Source organism: Myotis nattereri, assembly GCF_964212035.1.
Source record: "Myotis nattereri genome assembly, chromosome: 2".
Classification (NCBI taxonomy): Eukaryota; Metazoa; Chordata; class Mammalia; order Chiroptera; family Vespertilionidae; genus Myotis; species Myotis nattereri.
In genome coordinates, this window is record NC_138076.1 from 129,087,789 (window position 1) to 129,101,027 (window position 13,239).

General features: G+C 41.8%; 1 pseudogene across 1 annotated transcript; it reads left to right on the forward strand.

Annotated features, from left to right (window-relative positions):
* Window positions 1-11,123: 11,123 nt before the first annotated feature.
* Window positions 11,124-12,967, forward strand: LOC308513866 (keratin, type I cytoskeletal 18-like; annotated as a pseudogene). Its single transcript has 2 exons — window positions 11,124-12,193; window positions 12,909-12,967. The product of its transcript is annotated as a keratin, type I cytoskeletal 18-like (transcript).
* Window positions 12,968-13,239: the final 272 nt, after the last annotated feature.

A 13,239-nucleotide genomic window follows, 5' to 3' on the forward strand; every position in this document is an offset into this window, starting at 1 on the left:
TCCTGGCTCATAGGTCAATGCTTTACCCCTGAACCACACCGGCTTGGTGGCAAATGACAAAAATTTAAGAGGTATTTTTCTTAAAGAGATTGGATGGGGTGAGGATCAAGATATTTGTTGAGTGTCTATGGACAACATAACCATACCTTTAGCTCCTCACCACCTATGTCTACTTTCTCTATGTTCTTTCCTCCTCAGTTTCTTAAATGTCCAGATTGCCAGCCTGAGTCCTAAGCAATAATTCAAAGGGACATGATGGTAATCCATGAATGCTCTTGTACAAATATCTGAACCAGATGAAATTGGGCCTAGTAAAAGTTGAATAAGAAGCAGGAAAAACGAGTTTCCTTAGAAACCATTAAAAAATAATGGAAAAGGAATGTGACATGTAAAAGAAAAGTGGCACATAAAACACTTTAGAATAATAATTACTTCAGGAAATGAAAATAATAGGCTAAATTTCCTCTGTCCTCTCAAAGGAATTACCATCTTTGTGAATGAAAAGGAGAGCAGCTTAAGAAAGAAATTAAAAGGGAAAATATGATCAGTTTTGAAATGAAAACTGCTTGAGAAGCTGAGAGGAAACAGAATCAACATTGAAAATAAAAAACCCACACAGAGATATGAAGAGTAGGCATGAGAAGAAACCACCAGAAGGAAGTGGAAAAATACAAGGCAATGAAAGAAATTAACGAGGAGGTCATAGATGTGGAGACCCAACACAGGGATGAATTGTATACTGGAAGATGAAAAACTAGAATGAGCTGGGGGTAAATAATGCATCAACATCTTATAAACATGCAGTTTTCCAAAACAACACAAAGCAATGGAAGAGTAATGCATGCAGATTTTTATTATGTATGTAAAGCTTAAAAACATAAGCATTTCTGTCTGTATGTATAATGTGAAAGTATAAAGCAATGGATGAGAATGATAAACACCTAATTCAAGAGAGTGGCTACCATTGGGGAATGGAATCTAAAATGTATACACAGTGAGATTCAACTATGTTGATTATGTTTATTTTTTTAGGTAACCTAGTGGCTGTTCATTATTATTTACAGCTCTGTGTTTTGTGCTGGTAAGGATGTGGAAGAATAGGCCTTCTCATACCTTATAGATGGGAGTGTGAGTTCTATTAAGTTATTTATAGAGTTTAGTGGACACATTTTTTTAAACTTTATTTTTCAGTTATAGCTGACATACAATATTATATTAGTTTTAAGTGTACAACATAGTAATTAGTAATTTTAGTGGGCATTTTTAAAATTCATATTAAGGAATTCCTTTACTCAGGAATTTGTTTTTCTACTATGTCCTAAAACTTTGTATTATAAAATATTTAATGCATGCAACAAGGTTTAAAATAATGTTTTGAAATTTTAATTGTAGTTATATTAATTTTATGTTCTTATTTGGACAGATTAACATTTTAATGACATTAAGACTTTCTATCTAGGAAAATTATATCTTTACATTCATTTACATCTTACTTTTTAATATATTTTTTGCATGTTCTTTGCTCGTGAGATATATTTCTAGATCACTTATATTCTGTATATCTACTGTATATAGGATAATTATATCTGTCCATTTCTAATTCCATAATATTCATATAAAGAAAACTATTAGGCCCAGTTGGCGTGGCTCAGTGGTTGAGTGTTGACCTATGAACCAGGAGGTCATTGTTAGATTCCCAGTCAGGACATATGCCCAGGTTGAAGGCTTGATCCCCAGTGTGGGGCATGCAGGATGAAGCTAATCAATGATTCTCTCTCATCAATGATGTTTTTCTCTCTTTCTCCATTCCTCTCTGAATCAATAAAAACATATACAAAAAAATTATTTGTCTATAGTTTTCTTGTATTTTGATGCCTTGCCAAATTTTCCTAGTAGTCTTAATCAGAATTTTATTATTTTAAAATTTAGAGATATAATATTTTCCCTTGAATTGTTGCTATAATAATTATAATTTTAGAAATGTATCTACATGATCATGCTATATTATTCCTTGAATGCCTAGATATATTTAATATGCTAATATTTTATTGAGAACATTTACTTTTATATGTAAACTAGTAGCCCAGTGCATGAAATTCATGCACATTAAAAGGGAATTAATTCCCTAACCGGTTTTGCTCAGTGGATAGAGCATCGGCCTGCGGCCTGAAGGGTCCCAGGTTCGATTCCAGTCAAGGGCATGTACCTTGGTTGTGGGCACATCCCCAGTGGGAAGTGTGCAGGAGGCAGCTGATCGATGTTTCTCTCTCATCGATGTTTCTAACTCTCTAACCCTCCCCCTTCCTCTCTGTAAAAAATCAATAAAATATATTTTAAAAAAATTCCCCACAATGACTTGTGATTGCCATAGTCATTATATCTGTCTTTGTCAGAGTTTTGAATTTATAGCTTTTACTGTTATAGTTTTTGGTATATAGACACTCATTAATTATACTTGTAGATCTCATAATATACCTCTTTCCCCTGCTTAATGGTCTTGATTTAGTATTATTATCTGATTTTGATTCTGCCATTTCAGCTTTCTGTTTGCACACGTATGTCTGGTGTAATTCTCCACATGCCTGTATTTTCAAACCTTCTTTGTCATTCTGTTTTAGGTGTGTTACTTGACTACAGCACCAGGATGATATATCTGTTAGATTAACTTGGGTTGCAAATAATGTGCACTGGTTTCAAAACTAAAGGGGAATGTGTTTGCAGGATAGGTTTAGTTTCAAGCATGGCTTGTTTCAGTGCTGCTGTTTGGTGTCTCTCGGTTCTTTCAGTTCTGTGTTCCTGTCTGTGTTGAGTTGCTTCTCTCGTGGGAGCAAAATGGCCACAGAGGATCAAGGCCTTCCTTGTGCTTGTACTTTACAGTCCAGGAAAAGAAAGAGTGCCTCTTCTGAAAACCTTGAAAATTCTTTAATCACCTGCCAAACCCTAAAAAAAAAAAAAAAAAATCACTGTGACCAAGTGGTGTGCCATACCATTGGTCAGGGCCTGTGTGATTCATTCTTGAACCAATTGCTTTGGTGAGATTGGTATCATGCTAAATGGTGAGTTTGAGTGAATTAAGATTCAGGCCTAAAACTGAAGTTTGAGATTCATTCCCACCCAAGCTAATGTACCATTATTTACGACAACAGAGTAAGGAGTATACATATTATGAAGAAATTAACACAATTCTCAGTATGGAATAATAATATAATTCTTCATCTTTAAAAACTAAGAGGATCAACTGATAAAACATACCAGAAATAATAAGTAAGGTTACAGTTACAATATTAATGTTAACAATGGAAAAAAAACATTGCTTTCCTATAACAAAAAATAACCAATTAGAAAATATAATTGAAGAAAATATATCACTTATAAAAAATTATAAAATATATCAAATAAATTTATTAAGAAATATGCAGCATTTATAAAAAATATGTGTACTTTAACTGAGATTTAAGATGTCTCTAGCTAGATAAAATCAATATTGTAACAATGTCTATTTGCTTTAAAATACTCTCCAAAATTTATGTGATCCTAATCGAAGTCACAATGAGATTTCTTTTCTGAGTATGTACTGGGGAAAGGAGGTATTCTCAGTTGAGACAAAGGATTTTAAAGTCCATCTCATAAAATTAATTATGCTGGACTAGCCAGGAAATAATAACAAAAAAGCAGGTGTAATGGGCCTGTTGGAAGAAGGAAGCCTTTTCTCCTTTTCTCACCAGATATAGAAACATAACATAAAGCTATAGCAAATTTAAAAAATTAGGCATTGGTGCAAAAATAAAAAAAGAAAACAGTAAAACAGAATAGAAAATCCAGAAAAAGACCAAAATAATATAAAGGTGACTTTGCACAATAATGGAAAGTGTGTGTGTATGTGTATAAAATCCAAGAGACTATATTAATTATTCAACATGTAGTTAGGCAATAATCAGCTATTTGGGGGGGGGGGGGGCGGAAATATAGAGCCAAATCCTTTTCTCACAGTTCATACAAATATCAACACCAGCTTACTAGTATAAGCTGAAGTAGAGCAGGCCTGTCTATGAATGATGGGGAAAAAACACACCCCCAAAACAATCAAGAACTATGACTAAATAAACATTTTAAATTTATGTATGTGAAAACATATTAGTTAAGCAATCATTTTCTGTCTGCTAAGAAAATGACAAAATCTGGACAAAATTTCACCACTGAAGTCATTAGAGAGCCAACGAATCAAAGAAAGAAGGAAACGCAGAGAACAGAGCTTTGCACTTGGGACTGCTTTTCCCCTGGAGGCATTTGTTCACAGGTTGTAGGTTGGGATTCCAAACTCTAAGGCTACTAGAGGCCCAAGGCAGGAAATTCATGCAAGGGGCTGGGCCCTGGGGTCCTCTAGCTGATGGGTCTAATTAGCATATTAGTTCTTTATAGGATGCTCCATGAGTAAGTGTGGTCCTAAAATAGATCTTCCCCCAAGGGATTGAAGCACAGTTTCTAATCATATCATGTAATCATTGAACTGGGATAATCCAGGACTGCTGATGTCCTTAGCCACCTGTCAGAAGCAAACAAAAATCCTCTTTGAAGGAAGGTTACATTCTAGTCTCAAATGACATCTTACCACTTTTCATATAGAATATCTAACACTGAGTGAAAGACAACCAGATATATAAGAAATCAAGACAGCTCGCTCGCGTGCGGCCCCCAGCGTCCAGTTTAGTCCCTTCCGGTTCAGTTATCCCGGTGCAGAGGGGCTGCAGCACGGAGGAGGAGTCGTGACTGTGGGAGGGGAGGCGAGGTTCAGTCTTTAAAAATACAGCACAAGAATGGCTTCTGAAAGAGTTCCGGTCATCCTGGCTAAAGGAGCAGAAGAGATGGAGACGCTTATCCCTGTAGATGTCATGAGACGAGCTGGAGTTCAGGTCACTGTTGCGGGTTTGGCTGGAAAGGACCCGTCCAGTGCAGCCACGATGTTGTCATCTGTCCTGATGCCATCCTGGAAGATGCAAAAAAGAGGGACTTTATAATGCAGTGGCCCTGCCGGGAGGTAATCTGCACAGCATTGATGCGAGTCTGCTGCTGCTAAGGCGATCCTGAAGGTTCTACGGCTCTGTTGGTCATGAAATAGCTTTTGGAACCAAAGTTACAAAACACTCACTGGCTAAAGATAAAATGATGAATGGAAATCATTACAGCTACTCAGAGAATCACGTGGAGAAGCTATAAGACAGCCTGATCCTCATGACTGGGGGCCGGGGCCAGCTTCTAGTTCGCCCCTGTGACTGTGGAGCGCTTCGAGGCAAGGAGGTGCCTAACAAGAGAAGGCCGGGCTGGTGCTGAGAGATTAGCCACAGCCCTGGGGAGAGGTTAGGAGCCGCTTGTCCCCCCTTTCTCCCTGTGTTTGTCCTGCTGTGCTGGGAAGCCGAGGCACTGCCCCTGGGAAGTGGGGCTCGAGGCCTCCTCAGATTCCCCCCCCCCCCCCACACACACACCTGTGTCCTCACATTTCGAACCTCGCTTGCAGAATAAACAGGACTTATAGCGGAAAAAAAAATCAAGACAGTGTATTGGAAAATCAAAAGAAGCAACAAACAGTGTAAGGAACTCATCAGGTACCTTAAAAATGAAGTTTTTCACACATAGATGAATTTTAAGTTACATATGAAAAATGTAGCTGAGATAAGAAGACAACTTTAACAGATAATAATATACTGCTGGAAGCCGGTCCATCGTTGCTGCTTGACACAGTCGCTGCAGGGAAGAAACATCTGCACAGCATATGTTCCAAGGGACCTGGCATATATGGCATACTGTTCTTAATATGTTTGCTTCCCTTCTTAGTGCTATGTGTTTTAACCAAGGCCACCTCCCTGAGAAAGGTTGTTTCCCCAGGTGAGGATTTTTTCCCTGGAGTTAGGGATTAACAGGACTAAGGAAGAGAATAAATTAGTGAAACCCCCTAGTGTTACAGAAATACCATGTTCTACTTATGAAGAACTTGGACTAAGACTGTTGGCAATAAATTTGGGACTTGTTGGGCCCACATCCCCAGGGGTCTGCCCACCAGGGAAAGCACCAAAGCCTATACCCCTGGAGACTCACCGACACAGGGCAGTCCCAGGGAAGGCAAGCAAGGAGGCTGGGAGGACATAACCTTTACTGGGTAGGATAATCTCCTTCAGTCACTTCCTTGTAGCTTATCAGTAGAGCAGTGACCTTGGAATAGCCCTTATAATGGAACACAGAAATTAACCTAGACAAGATTAAAATCAACAGAACTAGATTAACAAACACCCTAACCTTTAGAATAGAATGGATAGGATTAAAATCAACTGGTATAAATACAGATGTAACAGGACAATAAAGAATAGAACCTGGGAGAACCAAGATGGCGGCATAGGTTAACGCTGGAGTTTGCTGCTTTGAACAACTACTTCAAAAGTGAAACTAAAAGACAGAACGGACATCACCCAAAACCACTGGAACGCTGGCTGAATGGAAGTCCTACAACTAGGAGGAAAGAGAAACGCATACGGACACTCAGAGGAGGCGCAGTGCTGAAGTCAAATTCTGAGGTGCGGAGTGCAGGGAGCGGGCTGGCGGCAGAGGGCGAGGTTGGCGTTTTCAATCGGGAGGGAGTCGCAGACTCTGAGCTCCAGATCCGGGCGAGTCTTTAGGCACCCAGACTCAAGCGGGAGAAGCGGGACTGCCTGGTTTCGGTCAGAGCGAGTGCAGCTTTCTCTCTGAGCTTTGCAGCGGGTGCTGGGACTCAGAGAGGCAGAGCCCCTGGGGACAGGATTGAGAGTCGCCATAACTGCTCTCTCAGGCCCACCCTGCTGATCCTTTGCGACCCACCCCGCCCAAGCCCTGCACAGAGGCATTTGCCGGATAGCCTCAGGCAAAGGCCAGATTAGCACCTCCCTAGAGGACAGAAGTTCTCTCACTGCTGACACAGCTGATTCTCATAGCCACTTGGCCTGGAGGTCAAACCCTCCCTGGAATTAGCTACAACAATCAAGATTTAACTATAAAACCACGAACAAAGACCACTAGGGGGTGCACCAAGGAAGCATAACAAAATGCGGAGACAAAGAAACAGGACAAAATTGTCAATGGAAGATCTAGAGTTCAGAACCACACTTTTAAGGTCTCTCAAGAACTGTTTAGAAGCCGCCGATAAACTTAATGAGATCTACAAGAAAACTAATGAGACCCTCAATGTTATATTGGGGAACCAACTAGAAATTAAGCATACACTGACTGAAATAAAGAATATTATACAGACTCCCGACAGCAGAACAGAGGAGCGCAAGAATCAAGTCAATGATTTGAAATGCGAGGAAGCAAAAAACACCCAACCGGAAAAGCAAAATGAAAAAAGAATCCAAAAATGCGAGGATAGTGTAAGGAGCCTCTGGGACAGCTTCAGGCGTACCAACATCAGAATTATAGGGGTGCCAGAAGATGAGAGAGAGCAAGATATTGAAAACCTATTTGAAGAAATAATGACAGAAAACTTCCCTCACCTGGTGAAAGAAATGGACTTACAGGTCCAAGAAGCGCGGAGAACCCCAAACAAAAGGAATCCAAAGAGGACCACACCAAGACACATCATAATTAAAATGCCAAGAGCAAAAGATAAAGAGAGAATCTTAAAAACAGCAAGAGAAAGAAACTCAGTTACCTACAAGGGAATACCCATACGACTGTCAGCTGATTTCTCAACAGAAACTTTGCAGGCCAGGAGGGAGTGGCAAGAAATATTCAAAGTGATGAATACCAAGAACCTACAACCAAGATTACTTTATCCAGCAAAGCTATCATTCAGAATTGAAGGTCAGATAAAGAGCTTCACAGATAAGGAAAAGCTAAAGGAGTTCATCACCACCAAACCAGTATTATATGAAATGCTGAAAGGTATCCTTTAAGAAGAGGAAGAGGAAGAAAAAGGTAAAGATACAAAATATGAACAACAAATATGCATCTATCAACAAGTGAATCTAAGAATCGAGTGAATAAATAATCCGATGAACAGAATGAACTGGTGATTATAATAGAATCAGGGACATAGAAAGGGAATGGACTGACTATTCTTGTGGGGGAAAGGGGTGTGGGAGATGCGGGAAGAGACTGGACAAAAATCGTGCACCTATGGATGAGGACAGTGGGTGGGGAGTGAGGGCGGATGGTGGGGCGGGAACTGGGAGGAGGGGAGTTATGGGGGAAAAAAGAGGAACAAATGTAATAATCTGAACAATAAAGATTTAATTAAAAAAAAAAAAAAAGAATAGAACCTGGCTACAGAACCTGGCTGGACAATAAAGAATAGAACCTGGCTACAGAACCTATGCTAATCAACTGAAAGCTGTGTCCTTCCTTCTTCGCTGACTCCTTCCACACCTTTGGGAACCCCTGGACTTTCTGGGGCTGGACCCCAACAATATACTATGAAAAGATACAAAATGGACATTCTAGAACAAATAAATACATAACTAAAATCAGGAACCCAGTGGACAGACTTATCATGAGGCTAGACACATTGAAGAGGGAATTAGTGAACTGGAAGATAAACATAAAAATAGTATATACAGAATGAAGCATGAAAAGAGGAAAAGATAGAAAAACAGGCAGAGGAAACAATGTAAGAGACATAGGGGAACAATTGAGAAGTTCAAAACCTGTACATTAATATAGTCCCCCCCCCCCCCAAAAAAAAAACACCAAAAAAAAACCAAGAGAAAGATAATAAGTGAGAAGCGATATTTGAAGTAACAATGAATGATATTTTCTTTAAAAAAATCTGTGAACCCAAGCTGGATAAATATAAAGAAAACCACACTAAGGAATATACTATCTAATAAAAGAGAAACATGGTAATTAGTGTATGACCACTACCCTTCCCATTGGCTAATCAGGGCAATATGCAAATTAACTGCCAGCCAAGATGCTGGCCGGCAGCCAGGAAGCTTAAAGTGAACATGAGGCTTGCTTGTTTCAGTGACGGAGGACTTCAACGTTCCCCGCCTGCCACTGCCAGCCTCTGAGCTGCAACTCTAAGCAACTATGTAACAAATATAGAAGCTAAACAAAACCCCAGAAACCTGCTTTAGTCCGCTGGGCTTCAGCCAGCAGGATTGCAACATTGTTTCAAATACAGAAGGTAAACAAAGGCCAGAAACCTGCTTTCAGCAGCGGAGGCCTAAGAGCTGGAGCCAAGCCTCAAAGCTAAAGCTGGCCCAGAATAAAAAAAAAAAAAGAAAAAGAGGAGCGGTTGGGAGCTTCAGTCACTTGCCAGCCTGAAAACAGCCCTCAGCCCCTCACCCAGACTGGCCAGGCACCCCAGTGGGGACCCCCACCCTGAAGGGTGTGTGACCAGCTGCAAATAGCCATCATCCCCTCACCCAGGCTGGCCAGGCACCCCAGTGGGGACCCCCACCCAGATCCAGGACACCCTTCAGGGCAAACCAGCCAGCCCCCACCCATGCACCAGGCCTCTATCCTATATAGTAAAAGAGTAATATGCCTCCCAGCACCGGGATCAGTGGAGCCAAGAGGCCTCCAGGCACCAGGATCAGCGTGATGGGGGCAGCACCCAACCAACTGATCACCCTGCAGCTCTGTGTGTGACAGGGGCGGGGCCACAACCTCCCTATCCACCCTGCTCTATTTGTGACAGAGGAAGGCACCCCAACCCCCTGATCAGCCCTGCTCTGTGCTTGATAGGGGGAGCTCCCCAACCCCATGATCGCCCTGTGGCTCTGTGTGTGACGGTGCAGCACCCCAACCCCCCCCCCCCACACAGGCCCTGCTCTGTGTGTGACGGGGTAGAGCCATAACCTCCCCATCGGCCCTGCCCTGAGTGTGACAGTGGCGGTGCCCCAACCCCCTGATCGGCCCTGCTCTGTGTGTGACAGGGGGTGGTGCCCCAACTCCCCTATCGGCCCTACTCTGTGACTCACAGGGGGCAGCGCCTCAACCCCCTGATTGGCCCTGCTCTGTGCATGACAGGGGGTGGCACCACAACCTCCCCATCGACCCTGCCTTGAGTGTGACGGGGGGGTGCCCCAACCCCCCAATCGGCCCTACCCTGAGCATGACTGAGGGTGGCATCACAACCTTCTGATCCACCCTGCTCTGTGCATGACAGGGGGTGGCGCCCCAACTCCCCAATTGGCCCTGCTCTGAGCCCGACCAGGGGCTGCACCTAAGGATTGGGCCTGCCCTCTGCCACCCGGGAGCAGGCCTAAGCCAGCAGGTCGTTATCTCCCGAGGGGTCCCAGACTACTAGAGGGCACAGGCCGGGCTGAGGGACCCCTCCTCCCCCCCAAGTGCATAAATTTTTGTGCACCGGGCCTCTAGTAAATATTATAAAGAAGTAAATATTAGGAGGCACAATGACAGAGAAAGCATTATGTAACCAGCTAGAAAAAAAAAAAAGAAAACTTAGACCACCAAAGCAGCAACAATGAAACATAGCTGACTTCCCTATAGGAAAAATAAGAAAGAAAGCCTGAAGACAATGGAATGATATATTTAAAATGCTGGGAAAACACCTGCGAAAAGTTTCTATAAACTGAAAAATGATTTTTCAAAAATGAACTTGAAAAAAGGTTTTTTCTAGTAAATGCAGGAAAGTTTTGCACCCACATACCCATACAGGAGGAAATACTTTCCAGCTGCATGACCATGGGAGAAGAAAATTATTCTACATGGAAATTCAAGATACAGGATATATTTAAGAATATCAAATAAAAGAATTATTCAATTTTGATATACAACTATAATAATATTACCTTGTTGGGCTAACATATTACAAATGAGTTAAAAGGATACATTGATGGAAAAATAAAATGAAATAAATAAGGATAAAAGCAGTTAAAGGGTTCTAAGGTTTTTGCATTGTCTGAGAAGAGGTTATACTTATTTGTCTTAGACTGCAAGAAGTCATCTTTGCATATTGTAAAAAATAATAACAAGAGAATGTATAGCTACCAAGTTAACAGCAGGAGGAAATGGAATTATACAAAATAATTAAACAAACCAAAGAAAAGACATATACTAGTAACTTGAGTTGCAGACCTGGCACTCACTCCTTTAACCTGAGTCTAGGCTTCTCACCTTCCTCCCTGAAGAACATGAACTTCAGCATCCCCTCTAGCTTCTCCACAAACTACCAGACCCTGAGCTCTGTGCAGTATAACCCAGCCACCGGGCCGGCTGGCCAGCAACTCAACCCAATGTCTATGCAGGTGGCAGGGGCTTCGGCTCCCTGATCTCTGTGCCCCACTCCACCAGTGTGGGGGGGTCTTGGGGTCTGGGGCCTGGCTAGGGGGATGGCCAGGGGTCTAGCGGGTATAATAGGGAATGTCTAGAGTGAGAAGGATACTATGAAATACCTAATGACCACCTGGCCTCCTACCTGGAGAGGGCGAGAAGCCTGGAGGCTGATAATCAGAGACTGGAGAGTGAAATCCAAGAACACCTGAAGAAGAAGGGACCTGGTCAGAGACTGGGGGCATTATTTCAAGACCATCAAGGACCCGAGGGCTCAGATATTTGCAAGTTCTGTGGACAATACCTGCATTATTCTGCAGACTGACAATGCCCATCTTGCTGCTGATGACTTCAGAGTTAAGTATGAGATGGAGCTGGCCACGCACCAGTCTGTGGAGAGTGACATCAATGGGCTCTGAAAGGTCACTGATAACACCAATGTCACTCAGTTACAGCTGGAGACAGAGATCGAGGCTCTCAAGGAGCAGCTGCTCTTCATGAAGAAGCATGAGGAGGAAGTAAATGGTCTACAAATTAGACTGCCAATTCTGGATTGACTGTGGAGTTGGACGCCCCTGAATCTCACGACATCAGCAAGATCATGGCAGACATCTGGGCCCAGTATGATGCACTGGCTCGGAAGGACGGAGAGGAGCTAGACAAGTAGTGGTCCCAGTAGATGGAGGAGAGGACCGCAGTGGTCACCTCACAGACCACTGAGATAAGGACAGACAAAGGGTCCTGTCCTTAGAGATGGGCCTGGACTCAATGAGAAATCTGAAGGACAGTTTGGAGAACAGCCTGAGGGAGGTGGAGACGTGCTATGCCGTGCAGGTGGCACAGCCTGCCTCACTACTGAGGGCAGCGGGCCTAGGGGGAGTGAATGGGCTGGTCAATGTGGAGCATGGGAGATTTGTAAAACTAGTGGGAGGTAAGATAAGTTTGGAAAGATGGGGCATGTTTAGGGAATACCTGTAATTTATTTACAGTGGATAATATATGTCATAGATTTAGTTATGATTATAATCAATGAAAGTTGGTATATCTGTACTTAATGGTTGTGAAAAATAAGAATTTAAAACTTGTCATTATCAACTCCACTAACAACCTTTAGATTATTGGAATAAGTCTATTTTATTATCTACTATGTGCGTTTTTTTTTTCTTTTTTGAGTTCTTTCTTTCCATTTATTTATTTATTTGTTTGTTTGTTTGTTTTTAGTTGGGATGACATTGGTTCACAAAACCATACATGTTTCAAGTCTACAACTCAGTAAAACATCATGCCATAAGTATTAAACTTTCCTTAACCAACCTCAAATAGTTGATTAGGGAACTGGGCACTGCAGAAAGTGCCTGGTCTCGAATTCTGCTGTCACATTTTGCATACAGTTCTTTCTTGCTATATGACTATGGGCAAAGACTCAACTTCTCGGTGTCTCTGTTTTGTTTTGTTTTTAATCTGTAAAATGGGAATAATAGGAGAACATAACTAATAGGCTTGTTCTGAGAACTACATGAGTTAACAGTCCTAAAATCTGAGAATAGAGACTGGAGTTCAGCAAATGGCTGCTATTTTTATTGTTACAGTTATGACTTTTACATGGGAAATTGTTTTGTTATCTGAATTAAATGCTTATTCTGTAGGTCCAAGGACACCAAGTGAACAGCCTTTATCTCTGGCCTTGCTCTGTCCTCAACTCTGAACCAGGAGCTTAGTAATATCTCATGGATCTCATCTATCCTGCGTGAAATATATTTGCTGAAATCTGGCAAACAATGCAGAAGTCCAGCTTATGTGTAGGCTTTCTGCTTGGCACTGGGGATAGTGTCTAGTAAGACACAGGCTGTAACCTTGAAAGAACTCACAGACCTGTAAACAAAGAATTTCCATAAGTAAAGAATTTCCATGCAGTGAGATATGGCTAATAGGAGGAAGAATGTATCTCAGCAGTAGGATGAAAAATGTGCTTTGCAA